The 25,607-nt window shown below is 35.1% G+C and overlaps 1 long non-coding RNA gene across 1 annotated transcript; it reads left to right on the top strand.

Annotated features, from left to right (window-relative positions):
* The first annotated feature begins 7,076 nt into the window (after positions 1-7,076).
* Positions 7,077-23,763, top strand: LOC105861728 (uncharacterized). The gene is made up of 3 exons (XR_012912981.1): positions 7,077-7,132; positions 7,330-7,466; positions 23,715-23,763. It is a non-coding gene; the product is annotated as an uncharacterized LOC105861728 (long non-coding RNA).
* The last annotated feature ends 1,844 nt before the right edge of the window (positions 23,764-25,607 follow it).

Here is a 25,607-nt window from a genome sequence, read left to right as displayed (position 1 = left end):
CCCTCGTCTAAGACTGTATTCTTATATCTGATCAAAGGAATTTTGAAACAAACTCTTGGTGTGATTTGACCAACACAGAATAGATCTAACCAACTACCCATCTCATTCCTAGATATTGCCCTTCTAATAAAGGATAGCCTGAACCACCATATGACAGCCATATCACATTATTGATGATAGTATATTGTCTTAAAACTCTTTCTAGGGGCTAGTCCATAAATCAATCCTCCTACTGCCTGAGTTATTTGAGAATGACAAGTTTTGAATTCCACTTATAGCCACTGTGAAAAGGCACTTTTATGAAATGCACATAGATTTGAGAAAGTGCGAGAGATTCCCTCTCACACCAGGTTGATACAGTCCCAAACTCCCTGACAGCTGATATGTGAGCAGAGTGGTTACATCATTTTGTTGGTTTTCCATTTGGTACCACTGAGGAAATCTTACGTGCATCCTCCCAAATCACAGAAAACCAAAAAGAATTCACTGCTTTATAAAAGAACGTAGAGACAAGAGGGCTATTCAAGTGTTATTTACAGAGATCTGCTCCTTTAATTTGTTTTCTTCGTGTTCCTGTTGCCATTTATTTCTAGATTCTATTTTCCCTTTTACCTTCATGGCTAACCGTGTAAAAGAAATTTAGTAATTCCAAATTTTAGTAAACTGCATTTCAACAGTAAACAAGCAAAAGTGACCACATTGGTGTCATGTTCCTAATAAATATTAGAGTCTGACGTAGATTGGGGTTTTTCCTGCCTGCTCTGGGAACTACTGAAGTTCCTGCAATCAGAGCTTACTGGATTATTTAACTGACTCACTTGATGTTCTACAGTCAGCACTGACCATGGGATGCTTCTATTCACTATTAAATAACATGGTTAAAGCTTGGAGCAGAAATCTGTGACTGTAACCATGACTAAAAGAAGAAGAGGAGTCTATCCCAGTGAATTTTATTCTTTATTATTAAAAAGGGCAAAGAATATTAATAAAACAAAATATACACATCTGATTCCTCCAACTTATCATTCCTATGATTAAAGATAAATTTTCTGTTAAAAAAATAGAAAGATACAGATCTAGCCTGAAGAGTTTCAGAAAACTTTCATATTAAAGAGGCATTGGTCTGCTTATGATGGTTTTTTTTTTTTTTATAGCTGTGATTGGTCTATCAAACAATTGCTAACATCAAATCATAGAAGGAAAAACAAATAGTTATCATCATCAAAGAAAAAGTACATGTGAAGTTCACAGTGATCATAAGTATCCACTTCATGATATACGTGATCCACTAAAATGTTCAGGACCCCAAATTTTGTGCTTTCTTCTTTTAGGAGGTTTATTCCCATGCCATTTGATAGCATCATTGCTTGGAATCTAGTTCATCCCACAATGTCTAATCTAACAAAAATGTTAATGTAAAAGAAAAAAAACCTGACATTTTCCCAAGTGTTCATAGAAGACAAAGTCCAACAAAATTTCAGTGCTATTTGTGATTACTCATCAGTCATTTCTCTCTCAGCAGCCTGCTTCTAAACTTCTGAAAATAGTTTCCCATGGGTTTGATAATTTCAGAACCAAACTACAGATCATAGAGAACTGTGCAAATTAATTAGGTAAAAACTGCCCAAGTATGGGGTAAATTTGAGGGGGAAAAGCCACTGTGTTCTGGTGATGGGCACACTAAAAGCCCCAATTTAAGCACTATACAAGGTATCTGTGCAACAAAAACATTTGCACCCCCTTAATATTTTGAAATCTAAAAAAAAATATATATTAAAAAGTAACTCTGGAAATCCGAATCATAAGCTATTTCCAAAGAATGACTTTTTATAATTTTTAGAAATATATATTTATAATAAAGGTCATTCTCACTGGAGATAAATGATATCTTATTGTGGCAGTGTTACCAAGTAGGAATACTTCTGGGCGTGCCTACGTAAGCAGATAAAAAGTAATTCTAAATAACTTAGTGCATGAGCTACACATTGGTAGATTTGGTTTTAAGAATTCTTGAAGAGTTTTTTTAATTGCTAATCTAAACTTTTTATCTTATAGCGTATCTATTTTTTTTTGACAACACAAAATCAGATCCAATCCATTTTCGTAATATTTAATTCAAAATAAGGACAAACAAATAAATTTTCACCAAACTTACATTATTATTCAGAAAAGCAACTTTACCCAAGAGGAGGATGAAATAAACACGCACATTTTATTGAAGGGTGAGTATAGGAGAATAAACCAAGTCTCATTTGGGGAGCTAAGGTAGTAGCATGAAAAGAAGGATTTAGCTGACATTTGAGCCATGGATGTCTAAAATGTAACTTAACGTACGATCACTCCTATCTTTCGTGTTGTATCTTCCCCATTCTAGCCATTGCTTGCCTCTTTGGTGAAACTCCTTGCAGCATTTCAACCCATATGTAAAGCTCTATTGACCTATAGAGGGTTGTGGTTAAACTCAGGAGCTCTCCAAATTCTGGTAGCACTGTGTGACCTTGGGTAACTTATAATTTCTCTGATGTTTCCTCATCTATAAACTGGGGGCAATAATAGTACTTCTTTCTCACAGTTGTGAGGATCAAATGAGTTAATATTTAAAAATTCTTAGAACAATATGTTCCATATATTAAGACTTAATTATTGTTTGCCATAGGCAAATAACCTAGAACAAGTACCCTAATATTTCTTTCATTCATCCAGTGCTAACTGTTTGTAAAGTACTATGCTCTGCAAATACTTGTATGAGGCATGTAGAATTTTATATAAAGTTTCCATAATTTAAGGTGGTTTTCAGTTTAGAATAGGAGAAAAAATGGCTGCAAACTTCTATAGAAAAATGACTATTGACTGTGGTTGCACCTGCCAGTCAAAAGCCATTTAAGGCAAGACAAGTTTAAGATCATGGAATTCAGTAGACAAGTCACACACATTCACTGAGCACCTTCTCACTATCAGGCACTGGGCTGGTGGATGGAGGGTGATGTAAATCAACCATAGTCCTCATCTCAATGTACTCACACTTAGTAAAGCATGCATATCTATAAGCAAGCAATTGTAGACTAGATTTGGGATGTGTACAAGGGAGGATGGAGTACATTTTTCTTGGACGGGAATGGAGGAGTCAGACAAGGATTAGGAGATAAAAAGAGTTGACCAGGTTTCAAGGCAGTGATGGGCATACTAGATGGGGGAACCTTGCATGCAATGGCAGGGAGGTGTGGAAGTCAGAGTGTGGTGCATTTAGCACCTGTCCTAGTCCTGCATGGGAGAAAGCAGAGGAGGGGGTACAGAAGACATACCTGTTTGTAGACAGCTGTCCAAATGCTTATTTGCAATTTATATTTCAAATTGCAGCAGATATGGGAAAGACTTTTTTTATGAAAGACTGGTAGAATCATTATGTCTGTATGGCCAGAAATAAACACAGACACATTCACCATTACCGACTACTGGCTAGGCAGTATCCTTTGAATCTGTCTTCTCTGATCTTATTCAAATTGAGGTCTCATTGTTTCCTCAAAAGACTTGCTAAAAAGTAGGAATTGTTATAAATAAAATCTTCAAAATTATTCTTTTTCTCTGAAGGAAGAGCTCTATTTGATTTTCTTTTAAGTCATTTTATTTTTGGCAAGATTTATAAAAAACTCTCCTAAAAAAAAAATGTAAGTTTTCCTTCCTAGAGGCACAATGCTCAGACATAAGGAAGTTTCAGTCAAGAAGACAAAATAAACATGCAATTCATAAGAGCCTTAAGCCAACTAGAATATATTAAATACTGTAATAAGTCTGAGTTTTCATGTGCCTGTGAGAGAGAGGAGGTGGACGATGGGTGAGGGAGGAGAAGAGGGAGGGAAAAAGAGAAGAGAAGGATAGAAAGAAAAAGGGAAAAAGGGAGAAAAGAAAGAGGAAAAGGAGGAAAGAAACAGAGAGGGAAAGAAGGGAGGAAGGGAGGGAGAGAGTGAAGAAGGAAGAAAGAAGGAAAGAAGGATGAAGGAAAGAAGGAAGGAAGGAGGGAAGGAAGGAAGGGAGGGAGGGAGGGAAGGAAGGAACGTTTACTTCAAGATTCTGGTCCATGGAGAGATTATTGGGAACAATTAGCCCTATTCTCTCCCAGAACATAGCAGGACAGTGTTAGTCCACCAATAATCCCTCAGTGGGCTGAGGGCTGGCAAATAATCCTTGCTTTAGGTTTTGCTCTGTGCTCTGACTCAAATCAAACCCCTGTTAGCACGCATGTCTCTAGCTATCATGGAGTCCACCCTCAGTGCTGTCCCACATGTAGCAAATATAATTCATATATTATTCCAAAATGGAAGGGCTGAGCTGGGGTGGGAAATTGAATAAACTACAAGCACTTCCTCCTTCCAGACAACTCCAAGTTGAACATGACCATTCCCATTTTATCTCATTCTTATCAGTAAGCTCACTAAGTGTGTAGAAAGAAGTCTTTGGTGATGCCTGACATAATGATGTAGGAAACCTAAAAAAACAAGTAAACAAAAAAAGCAACCTTAAATCCTACGCTAGTAAAGCTACAGCCTACACTCACTTATCTCTTTAGAAGGCAGTTCACTTTCTTAAGAGGAAAAAGAATTTATTCTAGGACACAGAAGACACCTTAAACCTGGGCAGACAATTCTCCTTGGTCATAAGAGGGATGGAGATTAAAGCCACTGAACCCCAACACGTCCCACAATTGAAAGATCGTGCCTTACTGATAGGGCTAATGAAAAGGTGTCTGTTTTACGAAGAACAACACTTTAAAAAATAAGTAGAACTTAGGAAGCTGCATAGCTAGGGGAGAGAGAAGAGACTTTGAGATCAGTCAGGCCCGGGTTTATTTCTCAGCCCTGTCGTCAAAACAGTCACCTGATCACATCAATCGATTTTACAGACAAAACTTATTATTTCCAGGGCCTATTAGAGTGCCTGGCACACAGCAAGTCCAAAATGCTAGCCATTTTTCTTATAAATCATAAAGAATTATAAACCAACATAAACTGAAATTTAATACAAAGTTCATTTTCAGCAGTGGAAAGGTAAGGATAAGGTGATTTGTAGGAATTGTCGAAGAGTAGAGAGGATGGGAATAATGTAAAAGGTAAATTTCAAGAAATTCCAAGGCAAAGACAAGGTTAGAGGCAAATAGGCAGAACACAAGGACCATCTACTCACTACTCTGCTGCCCTCCCTAAGAATCTGCAGGGAAAAGTGTCTTTCCTCCCAGTTTTATGCAAATGAAAGGACAATGGATGACCTCTGGCGACCTTTCAGTTAGGTCAGTAAGGAGCTGGGGCCAGCTCCTCTGGTATGCAAATGCTGAGGTTCCTAGCCTGAGGTTGGTCACTAATTAGTTAAATGGCTTTAAGTAGGTGTTGATGACTTAATTTCTCCAGGCCTCACTTTTCTTATCTGTAAAATCAGAGGAATGAGTCATGCTATCTAAATTCTTATTGGGAACAAAGAAATAATGACTGTTATCAAAGAGCAAGACAGTGAATGATAAAGCAGTATGACAGAGGTGGGTAGGAGCCTTTACATCGCAGATTCGAGAATCACGCAGCTATCAGTCAAGTCCAGAGATGTCAACCATTGTAATATAACAAAGTGCTATATTTTCCATTCATCTACATGCGCTCAGACAAAACTTGCTTATTTTAAGATGCCCATTCTGTCTTATACACTATATGTGCACATACAAGTACATATCATATTATGTGACCCAGAGTCCTATCTAAAAGTATAGAAATTTTTTGGCAGAAAAAAATAATGAAAATATTCCCATTTGTTTTGTTTAAAAGATTGAGACTTTTTCTTTTATTTATTTGTTTTAATTCAAGAGAAAACCAGAAAATGTAGCCAGACAGTAGCTGTGTCTTTTGGCAGTAGAAATAATCTAATAAAAGCATCACATTTCAAAGGGGGGGGGGAGACCCATCTCAGACATTGGTAACGTCATTTCAGCCCAAAATATATTTCACTCTGGGTTTGTATTTTTTGGACTCACGCAGCTTATGGTGATTTTATCCCAAGTTCATGCCACCAGAGTTGGAATTTATAACACAAACATTGAGACCAGGCAATGATTGGCAGTTTTGACTGTTAATACCCCGTAGTAGGTCTTCTACCATGGTCAGAAGTTAAGATTTATTTTGACAAGCTTTCTCTTGCTTTTGTAGACTAGAGGCTTTATAATGGGGGTTATCCTATGACTAAATATCAGGCATAGATCATCAGAATTCATAACAAAATGGTAGACAGCCCTCTCCCATGAAGCCTAGAACTTGGTCTTAATTAAGTTATTACCTTCTTTAGTGGGTAGGATCTGGACCTTATTTTTGAGTTGGAACCAGACAGTAAGTGATCATGAATGTCACTATCTCAACTTAGGAAGATTCCTGATTAAAAACAACAACAAAAATTTTTGGACTTTTTCCTGGTGTCATTGTCAATTCCTCACTTCCAAGAAAAACGTCTGGAATCGTTTTCACAAAGTGAGTTTGCATAGCTTTTGGATAAAGGCTGCTGAGATTTACCAAGAATGGCTAAGCGAGGGTGATGTGTCCCAAAGTGATGATTTGAAGAGGCTTAATTAGTGAGTAACTGGAATTGTATAACAGCTTGTTATGTATAGCAGGATAAAGAAAAAAGGCTATATCACGATCCTTATAAGATTATGCACTTTTTTTTTAACATAGGGGGTTCTGGTTTTTAGTAATGCCTTCATTAAAAATGTAGTAAAGCCCAGAATATATACATACTATTTATTTATATATTTAATATGTGACATATTTAATATTTAACAATATAATATATATTGAATTTATATTCCATTTAGTCCTGACTTTATCATAAATCAACATTTATTTCTTAGAGACACCTAAGATTCTGCTGGTGACCCTTGGTAGCATCCAGGTTCTGGTGACGGATGAGTTTAGTCTGGTAGGAAGTTCCTACAAGAGAGAGCTCTTAGGCTGACTAAATGGTGATGAAATGGAATGTTGTTGTAGTTAATTCTGAAATCATAGAATGTTTATTACAAAACAGACTGGCATGCTATGCTTCATGAGGTCAAGGATGTACTCTTTAATAAGGAATTATTAAAGAGCTCTAAATGTGTTTAGACAAGGTAATCTTTATGGTTTCAAACAATCCTGAGATATAGGAATCTAAACTCTCAGTCAAGGAGATCCAATAACATATGGCTTTTATCCACATATCAGTAATTAGAATTTATTTCTTATTCATACAGGATAAATCAAACAAGAAAAATAGTCATTCAACAATTCTTTTAAGAATATGTATTGGCCATATATTTATGTGCAGGCTGTTTGCCAACTGCTGGGAATATATCCACAAACATAGCAGGCAATGCTTCTTCCTACATGGAACTCATATTTTATATGGAGATACCAAATATCAAATCAGCAACAAGTAAGACAACTACAGACTGCAAAAAAACTGTAAGTGACATAAATAAAAATGATACAATAGAGAACAAATGAGTAAAGCCAGCTAAAGGCAGAATAAGAGGTGGCTTTTCTAAAGAGGGTAAAAACAGCCTTACTATAAGAAGATCTTGGAGCTTAGCATTCTGAAGCAACAAGGGAAGCTTTGCTGAGAATGGAAAGATTTGATATGTTTGAGCATGAAAGCCATGACGACAGAGACAGAGCTCACTGGTGGAAGGGCAGGGAAATGAAGTAGTCTAGATTAGAAAGGCAAGCTGGAATCAAGCCATTCAAATTTTTAAGGCCAATGTAAGATTTCCATAAAAAAATAATTTTAGTGCAATCAGGCCTTGAAAGATCTTCAAACAGGAGAACGAAATGGTCTGATCATCAGTTTTAAAGGGCACTGTGAATGCAGTGTTTAGAATGGACCAGAGAAGGCAAGAATGGAAAGCTAGGAGATTCATAAAATACCCTCATCTCTATCTGTATTTAAATTATGATGGCTTAGATTACAATGCAGCTAGTATAAATAGAGAGAAATGGGCAGATGTAGTACATACCAAAGAGATAGAATCAACAAGATTTTGATTACATCTTGACAATTAAATTAACGCTAGTTGCTTAGTGTCAGAACAGAACTGTAATACTTGCTCATATAAAGTCTAATCAGCAGTGGGGAGAGGTAGGGCTATATTTGGGAAGTGGCTTTCTTCCCAGTAATTCATGGACCTAGATTGAGAGAAGTTCTATTAATTTCAAAAGATAGCCTACAAAGTTATTCTAGGTATCCATGTAAGATAAAGAGAACATAAAGAATACATAGCCACTTCTTGAAAACTTCAGCCAAAAAGTGGCATACACCACCTTTGTTCCCATTTCTTCATTGGAACTAGTCACTTGACCCTACCGAGATGCAAGGGGAGCTAAAAAAAAAAAAAAAAAAAAAAAAGCTCTTGGCAGTACCATTGGTCTCTGTAATAATTCTGCAGTATGGCTTGAGGTCATGAGTCATCTCTGCCACAATGACTGAAGAAATACCCATTGCCGTTTTCTGAGTCTGACTTTAAAAATCAGATTGCTAGCCTTTGGTTTAAATCCAGTCTTGCCCGCAAGTTAAAGCTGTATAATTTTCAGGTTGGAGAAAGCCTGTGTGTTAAAGAAGAAAACTCGGAACACTTATTTCAAAGAGTGCTCTAGGAAGAACTTTAAAATAATAATGTTCAGGGCTGAGAATGTCAAGCTGTGCTATTGTAATGCTAGAATCTTTGAACAAACTAACTTACCCATTTGTTATTGCAATTTCTTACATTGGAATCCATTGCATAAGTCCTAAGCCCTCATGCTCATTCAGTGAGACATTTCCCACCATTTTAGTTCGCAAACTAAACTTCACATCTTGCCACCAGGATACAGGCATTATTTGCCCAAGATATCTTAATGCTTGATTTAATTTTTCTATTATCCCTTCTGTCCATTGCCCACTTAGATTACTTGAAAATAAACAGTGTAATTTCATCTTATTATAATCAGCTAGCTACTAACAAGTTCTCCTTGGTTATTACATGCACTATTTTATTTGTACATTGTTTAACATGTGAGTAGCCAACAGGCAATACAAAAATTGCATTTCTCAAAAGGATAACTGAAAGTTTGCTCCTCACATTACTAACCTCAAGATATATGGTATTTTTTTAAACTAATTTTTCTGTTGTCTCAGGCTTGAGGTTTCACATATATTAAGATTACCGTAATAAGGTTTCCATTGCATAAAAACTGAAATTACCTAGTGTTCTCTTTTTTTAATTGCCTTTGTCAACCACACTTAAGATTTTCCTATCCATCCCAAAGCATCCAAGTTCAGACAAATTATAATTCATTTCCTTAGAAGGAGTTTCAAACTTAAGTATTATTTTCCTTTAAAGCTATGATGTCCTCGGGTGGTCTATCAGACAAATGAGAAGTTTAGAGTTTCTACTTTCCTCACTGGAAGGAAAGACACATATTTATCAACTTTTTCCAACTAAAGGGGATTGAAGCTATGTAATATTTTTTAAATACACTTTTTATAACACATAGAAAAAAAGTACTTACACTGCAATGTGGTCATGGATGTGGAGTACTTAGCAGAGTTATTGGCACTTTGGCAGTGCTCAATAAACTAAATCTGTAAAATAATAATAAAGAGTATGTATGTTATTGAAAATAGCATTTATAATAATAAAATAATAAAAGTAAATATTTATAATATATTCCTTATTGCTTTTATTAAGAATAATGATGAAAGAGCTGCCTCTAGATTCTAATACACTTTTTTGTAAAAAGGCACATTCTCTAGGTAGATGCAGCTCTTACCAAGTGGCGCACTGGCTATTGTTGGTTGGTCCATTTGTTCTGGGACAGCCAGATCCCATGGAGTGGAATACTCGCTGATACTTTGGGTCCTCTTTTACATTTATCTTTATTATGGTTCTTGAGGAATGCTTATTATTGTAAGTGTACATATAATATATTTTTTTAGTACTGATATTATTTACTTAATAAACAAGTAAATTGCCATTTGCAGATAGACTACTGATTCATTTGTTGACATTACAAGACACCTATCGATACAAACACAAGTTTGTAAGACAAGAACAGATAAGAAGAGAGATTGAGAATAATAGTTGCTTATAATTCATAAAAAACATAATTACTACTATCAGGTATGTTTGGAAGCGAGAGCAGAAGTGCCCATTTCACGTCTGACTCTTTAAGTAGGTCAAATCACTCAGACATCACGCCCCATTCAGGCTTTAATTTTAATAGCAGTTCCATTGAGCAAGTTATACCAAAGTCCATGATGTCTCACCACTCTCTCCTATTTTCTAGTTTCTGCTCTTTGCATTTCTGTACTCCCAAAGTGAAAAAACAATGTGGTGTGTTAATTAAACATCACTTATCAATATAGTCATTTTACTATTCTGATGGATGCAGGTACGTCTACTTTATTATTTCTTAACTTGTACATGTGGAAATGTACATGTTTTGTAACACAATTGTATGCAATTAATGTAGAAAATATCAGCATATCTTATCTATATTAATAAAGATATCTGAATGATTCATATTAATAGATCAATTTACAAGTGATAAAACCATCTTGGCTTTAATAACAATATGGGCAGTGACAAAAACATTAGGGTTAGTGGAAACAGTTTGCATCCTGGCTGCATGTTGACTTTATTTTTCTGAAACTTAATTTCCTTATTCATTAAAAATAAGCATGGTGATATCTATATTATGAACTTCTTGGAAAAAAAGATTAATATCATTTTGGGGAGAATAACTCAGGATAATCAGCACTTGACCTACATGAGAGATCAGTTAATGTTGTTTTCCTTTTATTTTTGTGGCTATGTTTTATAGGTTAGCACTTAAAAACAGATAACTTGATTATCTTAAGCACTTTGGAAGGAAATAACATCATTTTTATATTACAGAAAACAATGAAAGTCAGTGATCTAACTTACCCTCAGAGTTTCTAATATTCATGATGCTCATTCTATTGTCCCTTGTCTTTTGGAAATTTAGGTTAAGCTCACATAATACTGATAGTAATTAAAGTGGCTCAGTCTTCTAGTCACTAAGTTAACAGAGTAATCAACTAGGTAAATAAGTTGAAGTAGATATAATTTATAGGCAGTAGTCTCAGTGTTTTGATTTTCTATAATTATTTATTCAACATCAATTTATTCAGCAACTATCATGCATAAAATGCTAGGATAAGTACTTGGGAGCAATAGTGAAAGTCACAGACCTCATGCAAGCTTTCAGAATCCTAAATAACTATGAGTTTTCCAGACAATGTCAAGAAAAAACTAAAATCTTGAGTCAAGCATGACAAGCCTTAGAGGCAACTGATCCTCTTAAGTTTTTATGTAGCCAAAATTGTCTTTCTTTTGTTGCCTGTGCTTTTGCTTCTGTATCCAAGAAATCATTGCCAAATCCAACATTATGAAGCTTTTTTCTTATGTTTTCCTCTAAAAGTTTTCCAGGTTTCAGTCTTACATATAGGTATTCAATTCATTTTGAGTTAATTTTTTGTGTGTGGTGTAAGGTCAAAACTTTTGAATGGTGAATTTGAATTGGTATCTAAGATCATTTTGTTCACAGATGAATTGGATTTAAGTATTATTTAATTTAATACCTAAACTAATAACTAAATTCCTTCTAACATAATCTTAGGATTTCAATTCTGGCTATGTATGGTCTTTCAATTCTGGCTATGTTCTAGTTTTTCTTCAAAACTGAAGTGTCATCTATTCTGAAAGTATTTTGAGATACCCCTCTCTCCAACATATACCTACTTCAAGAGTAAATGCCCAAAGGGCTCTGATATCTTCTAACACTGTACTATTTTGTAAGAATTTATCTTTCAGACTAGTTTTAGGTTCACAGCGAAGTTGAGAGGAAGGTATGGAGATTGCCCATATACCTACTGTCCCCCCACACATGGCCTCCCCAGTTATTAATATCCTTCACCAGAGTGGTAAATGTTTTACAATTGATGAACTCACACAGACACATCATAATCGCTCACCATCCATTGTTTGCGTTAGGGTTCACTCTGGGTATTATGCATTCTATGAATTTGGAAAAATGTAAAAAGGCATGTATCCACCAATATAGTATCATACAGAGTATTTTTCACTGCCCCCCAAATCCTAAGTTTTCATTCATTTATCACTGTCTTTCAACCCCTGGCAATCACTGATCTTTTTTTTATCTCTATAATTTTGCCTTTTCAAGAATGTCATATAGTCTGAGTTCTGTAGTATGTAGCCTTTTCAGACTAGCTTCTTTCTTGTGACTAGATTGATTTAAGCTTCCTCCATGTCTGTACAGCTCGACAATTCATGTCCTTTTAGTGCTGAATAATATTCCGTTGTCCATAGTTTATTTATCCATTCACTTACTAAAGGACATCAGTAACTTGGTTGCTTCTAAGTTTTGGCAATTATACATATAAGGCATCTATAAACATACATATCCAGATTTTTGTGTAATCATAAGTTTTCAATTCCTTTGGGCAATTACCAGGGAGCACATTTGCTGGGTCATAAGGTAAGAGTATGTGTAGTTTTGTAAGAAACTGCCAAACAGTCCTCTAATGTGGCTGCACAATTTGCATTCCTACCAGCAATGAAAGAGAGTTCCTGTTGCTCCACATCCTTGTTGGCAGTTCGATCATTCCAATAGTTGTGCAGTGGTATCTCATTATTGTTTAATTTGCATTTCTCTGACAACACACCATGTAAAGCATCATTTCTTATACTTTTCTGCCATCTGTATATCTTTCTTGGTGAGGTGCCTGTTAATGTCATTGTCCCATTTTTAATTGGGTTGTTTCCTTATTGCTGACTTTTGAGTTCTTCGTATATTTTGGATAGTAGTCCTTTAGCAGATGCGTCTTTTACAAATAATTTCTCATTTTGTAGCTTGTCTTCTCATTCTCTTGCCATTGTGTTTTGCAGAGCAGTGTTTTTAATTTTAATTCCAGCTTATCAATTATTTCTTTCACGAATTGTGCCTTTCAGGCCATCACCACGTTCAAGGTCATCTAAGTTTTCTCCTATGTTACCTTCTATGAGTTTTATAGTGTTACATTTTACATTTAGGTCTGTGATCTATTTTGAATTAATTTTTTGAAGGATGTAAGATCTCTGTTTAGATATTTTTGCATGTGAATGATATTCACTATACCTTTAATTCTCTTTGTCTCCCAAGAAAATGTTAATCCTCAAGGTAGAGGTAATATCTTATTTATTTTTGTATTCCCAAATTCTGCCCCAGAGTTTATAATACCAAATGTGTCCAGAATGGTGACCCTATAGTCTCTGTGCTTATAAGGTAGGCAATTCCATTTTTGACTCAGTTAAATTATAACAACATATTTTTATTTTCTGTGGTTAACATAGTATTCATTTTTCTGTCTTAGATACCTACACAAATCAAGGAAAGTTCATCGTCTATATGAGAGCCCTCCAATTATTTTAACTCAATTATTATGGTCTTTTCCAGTATCAAATATTTTGTTCCAAAATAAACTTTGTCAGATCCTTTCCAGACTCTTAATCAATCTTGTAATTCTCTTATGGATTTGCATGTTGAGAGTTGGTGGGAGTGATGAGTACTTTTCCTTGGAATTTTTAATAGCAGAAAGACAAGAGACCAAATATAAAATCTATTAGATTCACACAAACTATCTGAAGTCATAATTTTAGAAAATTACTTATGAACCAGGAGAATGAGAAACTGTTATATTAAAAATGTATATGCAATTATTCTAATTTTGAAAATGAATCTAATTAAGCTTCTGTAAATTGTACACTTTTTCTCTGTAAATATGTGTAGTACAACTGTCATAACCTTGTCCATGTCTCTCAGGGCACCATCCCCTCGTATAGGTGTGCAACCCTCTTTAGAACAATACTTTATTCTTCCCAAGAAGCTAGCTCTTTTTGAGGATATAAACTGATAAAACGTTTGAAATCACAGATGTGGAGTCTCGCTATCCTTTTGTTGATTGCCTAAAACTGAAATGTGTAATGATAGATTCTCCACTTCTCATTTTTATTTCATCTCTTCTCATGGTCTTTCTATGTAGTCTTAAAATACATATGTATGTTCTCTGTCCATGCTCATTGTGAATAAATGTATAAGTTAAAGAATTCCAACTGGATTAAATCCAGCACTCACACATCTACAGGTTTTGTTTTGTTTTGTTTTGTTTTTTAATTCTGCTGCTTTGGGAGAAAAATACCAACAAGCTCTAAGTCTGCAATGACAAATGTAGGTTTCATCTTGAATTCATGTATGGGTGACATTTGCATGTTGATTTCTTTGCCGTCCTAATGGTTAAATTTCAAAGCACATCTTTCCTTTTATCTTCAGCTGAATGAGACATCAAAATAAGGGCCAGATAAAGGCGGAAGTCCTTTGTCTGAAACTGCCCAGGCCTGGCCAGCTGTGATGAAAACTGTCTGATGTTTCACAGGCTTTTTGTCTGGCCCCAAGCTGGTATTTGCCTCTTTTAGTTTTGGAGGTTTTAAAGGAACATCGCGTTCTAGCACACAATGTCACAAGTGAGTATGGAAGGCCTGTTCATGGTGTTGTCTCAATATACTTAAGTTAGATTAAATTATTTATTAAATACTAAGCCACTGATTACATGGGGGATATGTGCCATCTTTTATCCTAATCATACTAATTTCTAATGTCAACCTAATATTTGGTTATGCCACAGTATCACAACCTTCTAAGATTGTCCCCTTACTGATAAATCTAACCTTTTATGTATATTTAATTTTCTAACGTAGATAATGAGATCAAGTGTTTTGGTTTAGTTTTGTTTATTTTTAACTATAAAACCTATTAGGAGAAGCATCTACAATAAATATAATGTTTGATGATGGAGATGGGGTAAATAGACTAATTAGAGTACATTAAATCATACTTGTTCAGTTTTCAATAAGAAATAATAATGATTTGCTCTAAGCAGCAAATAAATTTAGGCAGCCCAATTTAAAAAAATAAATCAGACAAGCTAGTGATTTGGCACTAAGGCTATAAAGCATTTATTTTGTTGTTTTTTTTATTATTTCTTGTAAATATCTCCTTAATTTGGGGTTGGAGCATAGGTATGCACAGGAATAAAAATATCCTACATTTATCTATCTGAGCCTGTAGTATTATTTATGTCACTTTTTTGGAGAAATAGTAACAAGTATTTCAAAATATTTTGTTTTCTAAAAGGCTTGCCCTTTCTTAAGGGCAAGCACATATATCATAAAGTATCTTGACAATTATACATATTGAATCATTAGCTATGTTTTTGGATCTAGCCATTGGAAGCTCTATTGGTGACATGAGGTCGACTGTCCTCCTCGGGTCACCCTCCTGTGTTTTTCTTGTGCCTGGAAGGCCAATCTGTTTAGCAGGATCTCAAGGCCTGGCACTTTCCCTCCAGTTCAGCTTTCTGTTCCTTCAAGCCTACCTAGTCTTGTCATACACCTGTCGAACTGGACCCTCCTTCACTCTTTCTAGAACCTACCGGGTGCTTCTCCACCTCTGTGCCTTTGCTCTAGATGTCCTGCAGCTGCAGTGCTCACCATCCTCATTTCATCTGTCACAATCCTGACTGTTCTTTGAACCAACTCAATTGCCTGGTCCTTGATAACGTCTTGCACAACCCCTCTTTCTTCTTCATTGTATTATCATAGATTTGTTCATGGTTCTTTTGTAGCAATAATTTTATGTTGCTTTCTAGTTGAATATTCCTGAGCACATAATGACTAGAAAGACTGTATACAGATCAATACATATGTGCACATATAGTAGTAACATTCACTGGGTGTTGGGCAGGTAAGAGCAGGGAGGAGGGGATGGGTATATTCATACCTAATGGGTGTGGTGCACATTGTCTGGGGGAAGGACACACTTGAAGCTCTGACTGGGGTCGGGCAAAGGCGAAATATGTAACCAAAACATGTGTACCCTCGTAACATGCTGAAATAAAAAAAAGACTGTATATGTTCATATCTGAATCCTCAAGATACTTAGTCTAGTGCCTTGTAGATGTCAAAGAATATTAAATAGTAAGAGACCTCAGAACATGTGATATATAAAAATTGTATAAGGAAGTAGAGCTGTTCGCGTAGAGAGCATAGAACTCAATTGGACACATCATTATTTTAAAACTTTACAACAAATGAAATATATAGGGGTGTGATCTTCATGAAAGCAGGGAATTTTGTCTGTTTTTTCCCACTGTTCTGTCTATATAGCACATAGAACAGTGTCTGGTACACAACAGACACTCATAAATATTTCTTGAATGAAGGAATAAATGGAATATAAAAGATTTTGTTTTTTTTTTCTATAAAATTCCAAGGAAATTCTTGCAAAAGGTGCATTTTACTAGGGAGCTATATTTTAAATCAACTTAGGAAAGATCTCTAACAGTTCTTATAGCTCAAATGTGGTCAGCACAGATAACATTTCAAGCTATGGTTGGACAGCCATTTGATAAAACTTGGGATGAAGGAAGTAAATGTTAACACTAATTATTTCATGTTCCTTCCATCTTAAGAGTTTATGATCGACTCATTGAAATGAATTTAATTGATCAAATAGCATATATTATGGTGTGAACTTCAGCCCATGAACTGAGGGTGGTAATCTTTCTTTTCAGTAGTATCCTGCGCAGGTGAAGAAAACAACCAGGATGAGAGCTGTCTTCAGGATCTGGGTTCTCACTTCAAGGGCCAGCCTTGGCAGCCTCGCCTTCTCTGAGTAGGAATGATGGAAGAGGGCAGGCAGTACATGCAGGGGGCAGTGAACACAACCAAAGAAGGAAGAAGAAGGAATGTAAACTGTCAAGGGGGCATTTTTCTTTTCCTTCACCTTCCTTTTTTTTTAGTAAAGAAAAGAAGAAATCTATCAGGCAGCTTGAGTATCAATATCTCAATCTCTTTGGATCTGCTGTTATGTTCACTCATATTCAGGAAAGTCACACATATCGTTTTTCAAAAGACATAGGAGAGAAAATATTGTAAACTGACAACCCTTTCAGGAAATCCACGTCAGACTTGAAATTTAAGATAAATTGAAGTGGAGACTTAATTCTCCAGTGGATTTCGATTTGAATACTAAGGTTCTTCAAAACTATTTTTCTCTATAGTTAATTTGAGCATATGAAAAATAAGAAGAATGGGTCCAAGATCTCTTTATTTAACACTTTGGACCACTGCAGAAAATATTCAGGCAAAAAATATTGGGAGATAAAGTGAATTTCATCTCCATCTCCTCCATCAGGTGGGTCCTTCTGTGAATATTGTAACTGTATCTGATGGGAAGAATACTCTGGAACCCTGGAAGAAATAGAGTTAGGATCTCCACAGCAACAACTACTCTATGCAAATGGAAATGGAATCTACCTCATTTCCCAATACCCTTTGTGTACTGGATGCCTCATTTTTCTAAAGTGTATCAATTCTCCATTTTACTTTTACATATAAAAACACTCAATACTTTAAAAAATTGAAGCAGAAGAGACTAACTTTGAAATTTTCTCATGAAAACTGACCTTTTCTTCTTACTCTTTATTGAAAAAGTAAGTAGATAAAGGAGATCTGATAGTAGAAATTAGAAAAGCTAAAAATCCTTTGTACTTTATAGTGTTTCTGCATTGTTTTTGTCAAAATTGTGTTTCAGTAAATGAAAACATGGCCATTCCATCCTACTGAGAACCATGGAAGTATTTACAAATTAAGAGATGCCTTGAAGAATAACCAGGCAACCTCAGAGGCGTGCAAAACAGAAACATATTTCACAATGGAAAAAAGAAAACAACAGGGATACAGATATCTCATGGGCCCAGGAAAAGACATGCAACATGAACAGACAGTTCTCTCTGTTTCTGTCTCTCCAGGGCCTCATACACTCTCTTCTCTGCTTCATGTTGTGCATTGTTTTTATTTCTCTCTTCAGAATGGCTTCCTCTTCTCTTGGATACTGATCAGAGCCTCTGAAAGCTAATTTTAAATTGCCATAAAAGAAGATCTGATGGGTCCAGTTTGAGCCCCAATAGCCGTGGTTATGGGAGAATAGGGTCCTTTGAATTGATGCTCCTCAATGGGGCTCTGGAGGAAGATGGTCAGAAAAAGAATTTCAGGCACAGTTTTTTCTAAAGGGATGATAAGAGTAGGAAGAAAATAATTGTTGGAAAAATAACCGATATTTCTCCTACAGTCCACCTTTTGTTGTTCCAGGTACATGTTTAATTTCCATAGTGTATAGCTATTGCTGAGTAATAAGTGCCCCCAAAACATGCAGCCCAACACAACAATCATTTATTTCTCATGTGTCCATGGGTCATCTGGGGAGTTTTCCTGGGCTCACTCATGCAGCTGCTGTCAGCTGGTAAGTTAAACTGGGGGCTCACAGGTCTAGGATGCCTTTGCAATGGGTTAATCCATCTCCTTCCCATGCAGCCCCTCATCCTTCAGTAGATTACCTGAGCTTATACTTATGCAGGTGGAGGGGCCTAAGAAAGAGAGAGAGAGACAGAGAGAGACAGGGAGAGAGATATTAAAACAACACACAGCCTCCTGAGGCCAAGTTTCAGAACAGGTGAGTTATTGCTTCTGAGCATTCTATTGGCTAAAGTATATCTTCATGGCAGCCTCAATTCCAGGTTGGGGAAATGGACTTCACCTCTTCATGGGAGTGGCTACAAAGTCACATTGCAAAGGGTGCATTTAGAGGGAAGCCATTAATTGGTGTCACCAACACGATTATCTCTAACACTTGCATCTTCTTCTCATTCATTTATCATTTAACCCCAAACTACTCTCCCATTTTTTTTTTTCTATTTCTTTTTTGGAGAGATCATGCCTTTTTAGATTCTCTTCAGAAAGTTAAAAGTTTCCAGTTATTTATCTATTTTATAATGAAATGTAAATGTTTTTTACATCACTATTTTATAATGATGTGTTCTCAGATACATGTACACCCTAATCTCTTTAGGATGATATTTATTTTAGTTCATTCTACAAAATTTATACTGAGGCTTCATATTTAAAAAAAATAGTTTTTATTTTTGTTCATTTATAATCATGGTTAAGAGCAGAGACTTTAGAATTAGACTGCCTGTATTCAAGTCATAACTCAACTTACTATCTGTGTTGCTTTGGGCAAATTACTTCGACTTAAATTCTCTTTGCCTCAGTCTCCCCATCAGTGAGATGGGAATAATCATAACCACCTTACAAAGTTTTATAAGGATTAAGTGATAAAATATTCTCAGCACTAAAAATAGTACCTGTCACATAGTAATTTTTTAGTAACTGCTATTATTATCATGATTGGTATTACGCGTATCGATCAAGAAATGAACAAGAATGCATCCAGATGCAATACTTTGATTAAGTGGATTGACCTTTGGCTTGCCATTTATTTATTAAGCAAAACTTCCACTCAGATATACAGCTGAAGAACTAGGTGGTGTGTGGAAACCCCAGCCTCTTAATGAACAATGGCAGTTCACCTTGGGCTGTGTCTTCGTTTGAGCTTTGTTTGTGGGTCTCCACTGCCAAGGATGCAGCATTTTTCATCTCTATCTCGTGTCTCTCTTGTTCTTTGCCTTCTACGCAGACAGCTTTGGGTCTTTCAGTTGCTAGAACACACAGGATGAAGGGGTCAAGGAAGGAGGAAGGGAGAAGATCATCACCTACACAGCTTCTTGGTGAGAATCAGATCCTGCTTCTTAGCCTAATCCTGGGAAAGTACAGATGAGGTCTGCTAGCTTTCTACCAACTCTCACTCTGTCAGGGCTGCCCTGTGTCACGAGATGGCATACACACAGGGCACCAATTGGTTAATACACTCTGCTCTGTCTGACTTCCAATTATTGAAAATTCCTTCCAGATTCAGGCCTTAGGTTGTCTGTCAATCTTAGTTTATAAGGTCATAAATTTACATCTTTTCTGCCTTTACATAGTTCTTTGAGTGGGAGTTTGGGACAGGCTTTGTCTGCGGCTTCTAGACAGAGGCCATTTTTAAACCAGAAACTTTGTTCACCTAATTGTCAAGTTTATTTGGCTCTTGTTTTTATTCAACCTAAAAATTTGGATGTGAACATTATCCAGGAATAACTCCTCCTTAAGTAAATATAGTATGTTATTGAATAAGAAGCACACAGAATTTTAAACTAAGAATTCTAAGGTTTCCAGAAAACAGGTTACCCTCTCATGGAGTTTTCTTTTGGGGGTAAGTGACTTGTGACCCCCAAATGAAAACAAACTCTAAGATGTCAGTGGTGATAGTTGGGTATTATTTTTGTTTAAGAATTTTAAATATTGTAGGCATAAGACTCTTGTAGCACAAGTAATATTAAATATTTGCACGTCTTTGGATTATAGGGTTGTTTTTTTTCTTTCTTTTTTTTTTTTTAAGAGGTAGGGGTTGATTCAAACAAGAGATGGAAAAATATATCTTCCTGGCTGAAAAGTAAAACTATAAAATGGATATTTTGAATTTGTGCAGTTTTTAGTTTCTAAACCTGTTCACTTACTAATCAGGCGATCATTTTTATGTGTGGCTGGCTGTTAATTATGAAATAATTGTATTTTATGAAATTTTGATTTTTTTCAAAATGTTATTCAACACGTTTCTTTGGAGTGCTGTTTATGCTGACCCCGTACTAATCAAACTACCCAGGAAGAGGTGACTGTATAGGGAAAAAAAACACATTTGTGAAAAATGTCCAGAAGTTGTTTAACCCTAAAGCATCTATTCCAGAGTTAATTCTGACATTTGCACTTACATGAATAATACTCTGTGGATTCCTGCCTATTGAGCTATTTGGTGGTTCTGGTTACCAGTGTTTCTCAAGTTGCAAATTGATAAACTTGAGAAAATAGATTTATTGAGGGGTATATATTAGTCATTTTTGACTCTAAGGCAAGTATTCTTCAAAATTATCAAGGCCACAAAAACAAGGAAAGTATGAGAAACTGTCACAGCTCAAAGAAGCTTAATGACTCCCTTAATGACTCAGTGTAATACTGTATCCTAAATGAGATCCTGAATTAGAAAAAGGACATGAGGTACAGATTAAGAAAATGTCAATAAAGCATGAAAAAAAGAGAAATTTGTCTATTTCCATGTAGACAAACAAATGGTGATGGATTAATGAATCTAATCAAATTTGGACAGTAACAGGTATATTTTAAAAAATAAATCAAATTAAAATTAGCTGAAATAAATACCATCACCACCAACAATAACACAACTACCAACATTGAAAGTAGACTGATTGCAAAATAAATTCCAACTTTTAATGACTTGGTTCAATATTAATAGTATTAGAAAGACTCAATATTAGAAAGACTCTTGACATATGTAGGTTGATAGAACTTGATCTCTGAAATGGAATTGGATAGAATCTATCAGACTTATTTATAAAAGGGCATAATTGTATATGTTTACTGGTAATGAAAATGATTTAAACAGTTTTGAAGTTTGGAAAAGTCCATTAATTTACTCATTCGATTAATATTTCCTTTGTGAGTGCCATGCTCATTAGACTGCATGTATGAGTATTTTTAGTCTGAACCCCATTAGGTGGGGTTAATTTGCCAATATGCCTTCTTGCTTCTTCAGAAAAAATTGTTAATCCATTTTTGTGTACCTTTACAATTCCTGTTCTTCTCAAATAGAATTGTCTTTATCTCTCCTGTTTGTAATAATTGCATTTAAGGTTTGTTTCCTATATGAGCTTTCCCTCTCATTAATTTTCTTTCCTACATTTCTACTTAATTTCTCTGCTAGTATTCATCACATTTTCTGGCAGTTATCCTTATTTCCATATCTGTGAAAGTTTTCTAGATCATATTTTGCCATGGATTTTTTTTCTTGTTTTTGGACACAGTAGCCACATTTTCTGAGCCAAAAAAAAAAAAAAATGCATTTACATAGTTTGGCAACCATAAGTATATTTCTGGGAACAATAAGAAAGATATCTGGAGTTGGAATGTGTTGCGAAATCTATACTATGTGTTCACCATAATTATAGGGTTTGGTCAAAGAGACCAAAGAGACCAACTGACCAACAGTTGTCAGTAAATATGTAAAACCATCATATTATTTCCATTAGTTACTGCTTGGAATATGGTGACTGAGGCTGTAACTCTTGGAAGAAATAATTTTTAATATGGATTTAATCTTGAAATAAAAAGTAAAAATTTATGAATAATTTTCAAACTATAGAAATGCTTCAAACTTTTGTCCTTCCTTTTTTTATTCTTCTAATCAAATAGTTATTGAGCCCTTACCCTGTTCTATGCAATTTGCTAGATAGTGGAGATTTGATGATGTAAAAAACAGATATCATTCCTTCCCTAAAGAAGGCACTAACTTACCCTGTGTTGTTAAAACCTCTGGTCCTGAATTTCTTTTTTGGACAAATGGAAGAAAAATAATCTCTGAATTCCATACTTATTATGAAATTATAAGTCTAAGTATATATTTTTAAGATGATTTATTGGAAGTGAGAAAGTTAAATTGTAGAAGTCAATTTTGGGTACTTAATGATTTACATCAGAAATAGCACAGATGGTATAGAATAGATGTAATTCTGACAGATTTAAAATTGTATCTAAACACACAACACACACAGGTCAATAATGTGATAAAACAGAGGGAAATGCTGAATAGAATGTCGTTTGGCTAACAGACAAGGTCAGTCATTGCTTGTTCCAGGCTCCTCTAGAAATAGCAATCACTCTCCATTCTCCTTGCACTTTTAAAGATGATTTGAAATCAAAGATTGACAAAATTTGCAGCTAGCTTTTTTATCTCTTCCTTCTTTCCTTCCCCTTCAACTTTTTTATTCTACCCCAAACAAGTAATTTTTCTCCAATTCTTTTCTTCTAATCATTGTTATCTAAACAGTGGTACTGGAACTAGTATTTCTTAGATAATGTTAATGACTTTCTTTGCTTTACTCCTTTCTCTCTACAAGTTCCAGAAATCATTAGTTACATGGAAGAAGAGTTGAACACCATCCTTATGGAGAAAGTGACTCCAAGGTCTTGGCTCAACCAAATGCTGTCTACATGTAGAATTTCTGACCAGGCTATAAATCAAAGTATAAGAATATTAACATACATATTCAGAGACATGTACAATTCAACATAAAATTAAAAATGCAACTCAATCTGACTGGTAGAGAATAACAATTTTTATACAAACAGATGTGTGCCCCCCAACACGCACACAAATCAAAAACCTGCTGTGACTCCTACTTTGGGGCCTTAGGATCTGTCACTTGCTTCACTATTTATTATTAGATCTTTAAATCTAAGACGTGGGAGAATGTCATTTTTGTGGTCAATGACTGTGTGAAATTAAGGTTCTATAAATTACAAAACAGGGGCCATATACAGTAGGACAACAGAATAACTATTTTGTGCCATTTTGATCCAAAAAAAAAAAAAAAGGAATACCTCTTTTGGCAAATAGTAAGGGAAAAAATGCAGTTCTGATGTGGACCATAACATTCCAGATGTATTATACTACAGAAAAGCAATACTAGTCAGATAAATGAGTATAATGATTTTCTTTGAGTCACTCACTTTTTCCATTTGCATTTGTGGGATGGGGATGGTTCCATCTGATATAAATTAGACTTTTCTCTCCATGCCTCTTATATAGGCACGGGGAAGAGGACATTTATTTCACTTTCATGAGGACCAAACTTTAAATAAGTAAAGTATATATCATAAAATAAACAATGACTTAGTTGATTAGTGAGGTGGTCTTTTCTAGTCCTGTGCCAATGTATGTTCAGAATAATAAATCCCATGTAACATAATGCATCACCAGCTATATCCCATAGCAATAAAACCAAGCCTTTGTAACTTAGAAAGATGGTGTGAGAGAGTGTTTGTCTGTTATCATATTTTATCACCAACCTTTTAATCTCTACTAGAGTTGATGACATGAGGAGCATAGTTAACTGGAATGTACAGATTATCAATGGATTTCATTGACATTCATGATTTTAATCTGGTCCCCGTCAAGCATAAATCGAAGTTCTTAATTAGGAGCCAAATTGGCCAACTTACAGTTATTTTTCTTTCTTCCTAATTTTTGTTCTCTAGAATAAAAACGATCAATGATTAAGCAAAAGGTCAAACAGAAATATAAGGTAAGGGCTTAGATATTTCAGAAACTATATTTTAAGATCTTGAATTAGTTTAAAAACAAAACAATAAATTCGCTTTCTACTTTTTCGGAGAATACTAAATTTCTTATAAACACAAGCCCTCTTAAAATTGAAACAAGAAAAATCAAAGATAAAAATCAATAAGGGTTAGCTCTAATTTCCCAGAAATTAATTCTTGTTATTTTTCATCTTAGAAATTCATGCTGTATTAGATACTTTAAATTTAGGTTAAATACATTTTTGCAATTTCCCACATAATTGGTTCCAAATAATTCCAAAGTATAGGTCCAAGTATAGGTCCAAAGTAGGTAATTGTTTTCCTTGATTCCCTTTCAGGTTTTCCAATGGTTAATTTTAATTTTTTTAATTCTTAATGATTAATTTTACAATTGGTCATACTTTTTGTTCCTATTTATTCTACGTTTTTTGCTTTTAATGCCCCTTTCTTAAATGCCTCAGCTGAGAACTGCATCCTATTGACATCAATGTAACTCTTATGACTGCAGGCTGGTTTTCCAACCCATTAAGGCCCTGCACAAGTCAAGTGTTCGACTGCTGGAAATGAAGAAGTAGAGCTTTGGTTTACATATGTTGACATGAACAACTCAGTTGCACCCGTTGTGAGAGTAACGGCTCAGCTCATGATGAGTGAACAGGTCATCCAACAAGCAATAGAAAATACAGAAATGGACCTTCTTTGGGAGCAGGGTAGCAAGGTGCTGACAGCTTAATGAATGACTTGTCTGTTATGACAGTAGGACACCTTGCAATGCCAAGAGCAAATATTTGAAAGAATATGCAATGCAGGAAATGTATGTATGTTCTATATATAGGACACTTAGATTGCCTGTATCACTAACAGATGGACAGAGTTTGAGAAATCTTATTTTATAATGTGCAACATCACTCCTGTCAGATACACTTTGAAATTTGGGGATTAATGGAGCATGACACTCAGAGTAAAATGGGAATTCCATTGTATGTACTGAGAGATTGGGGGCTTTACGGGTAGAGACGCTCAGCAAAGACTATTGCATGTATTCTTTACAGGTGTAATTCTGATTTCACTTATAATTTAATAACAAACAGCTCCAGGCCTGTGTCAGATGGAATAAGTAACTAGATAATTTTGCGAGATGCTTTTGGATAAAATCAAATAGTAAAACTAGGGTTGAAAAGCCAAGTGATCAGATGAATAAGAAGTTTACTTTTCCTCTCTGAACTGAGAGATCACCTACATCAGTGTTGAAGAGCAATAAGATGGGTTAGCTTGAAAAAAATATATATTATTTATAAAGGAACTCACTTTGGAGTTTTGACTCAATAATTTTAATTAAATAATCTTAGATGACTGACTGATAGATGGTTAACAAATAGAT

The sequence above is a fragment of the Microcebus murinus genome, chromosome 18 (genome assembly GCF_040939455.1).
Source record: "Microcebus murinus isolate Inina chromosome 18, M.murinus_Inina_mat1.0, whole genome shotgun sequence".
Lineage (NCBI taxonomy): Eukaryota > Metazoa > Chordata > Mammalia > Primates > Cheirogaleidae > Microcebus > Microcebus murinus.
This window is presented reverse-complemented; position numbering and strand designations above follow the sequence as displayed.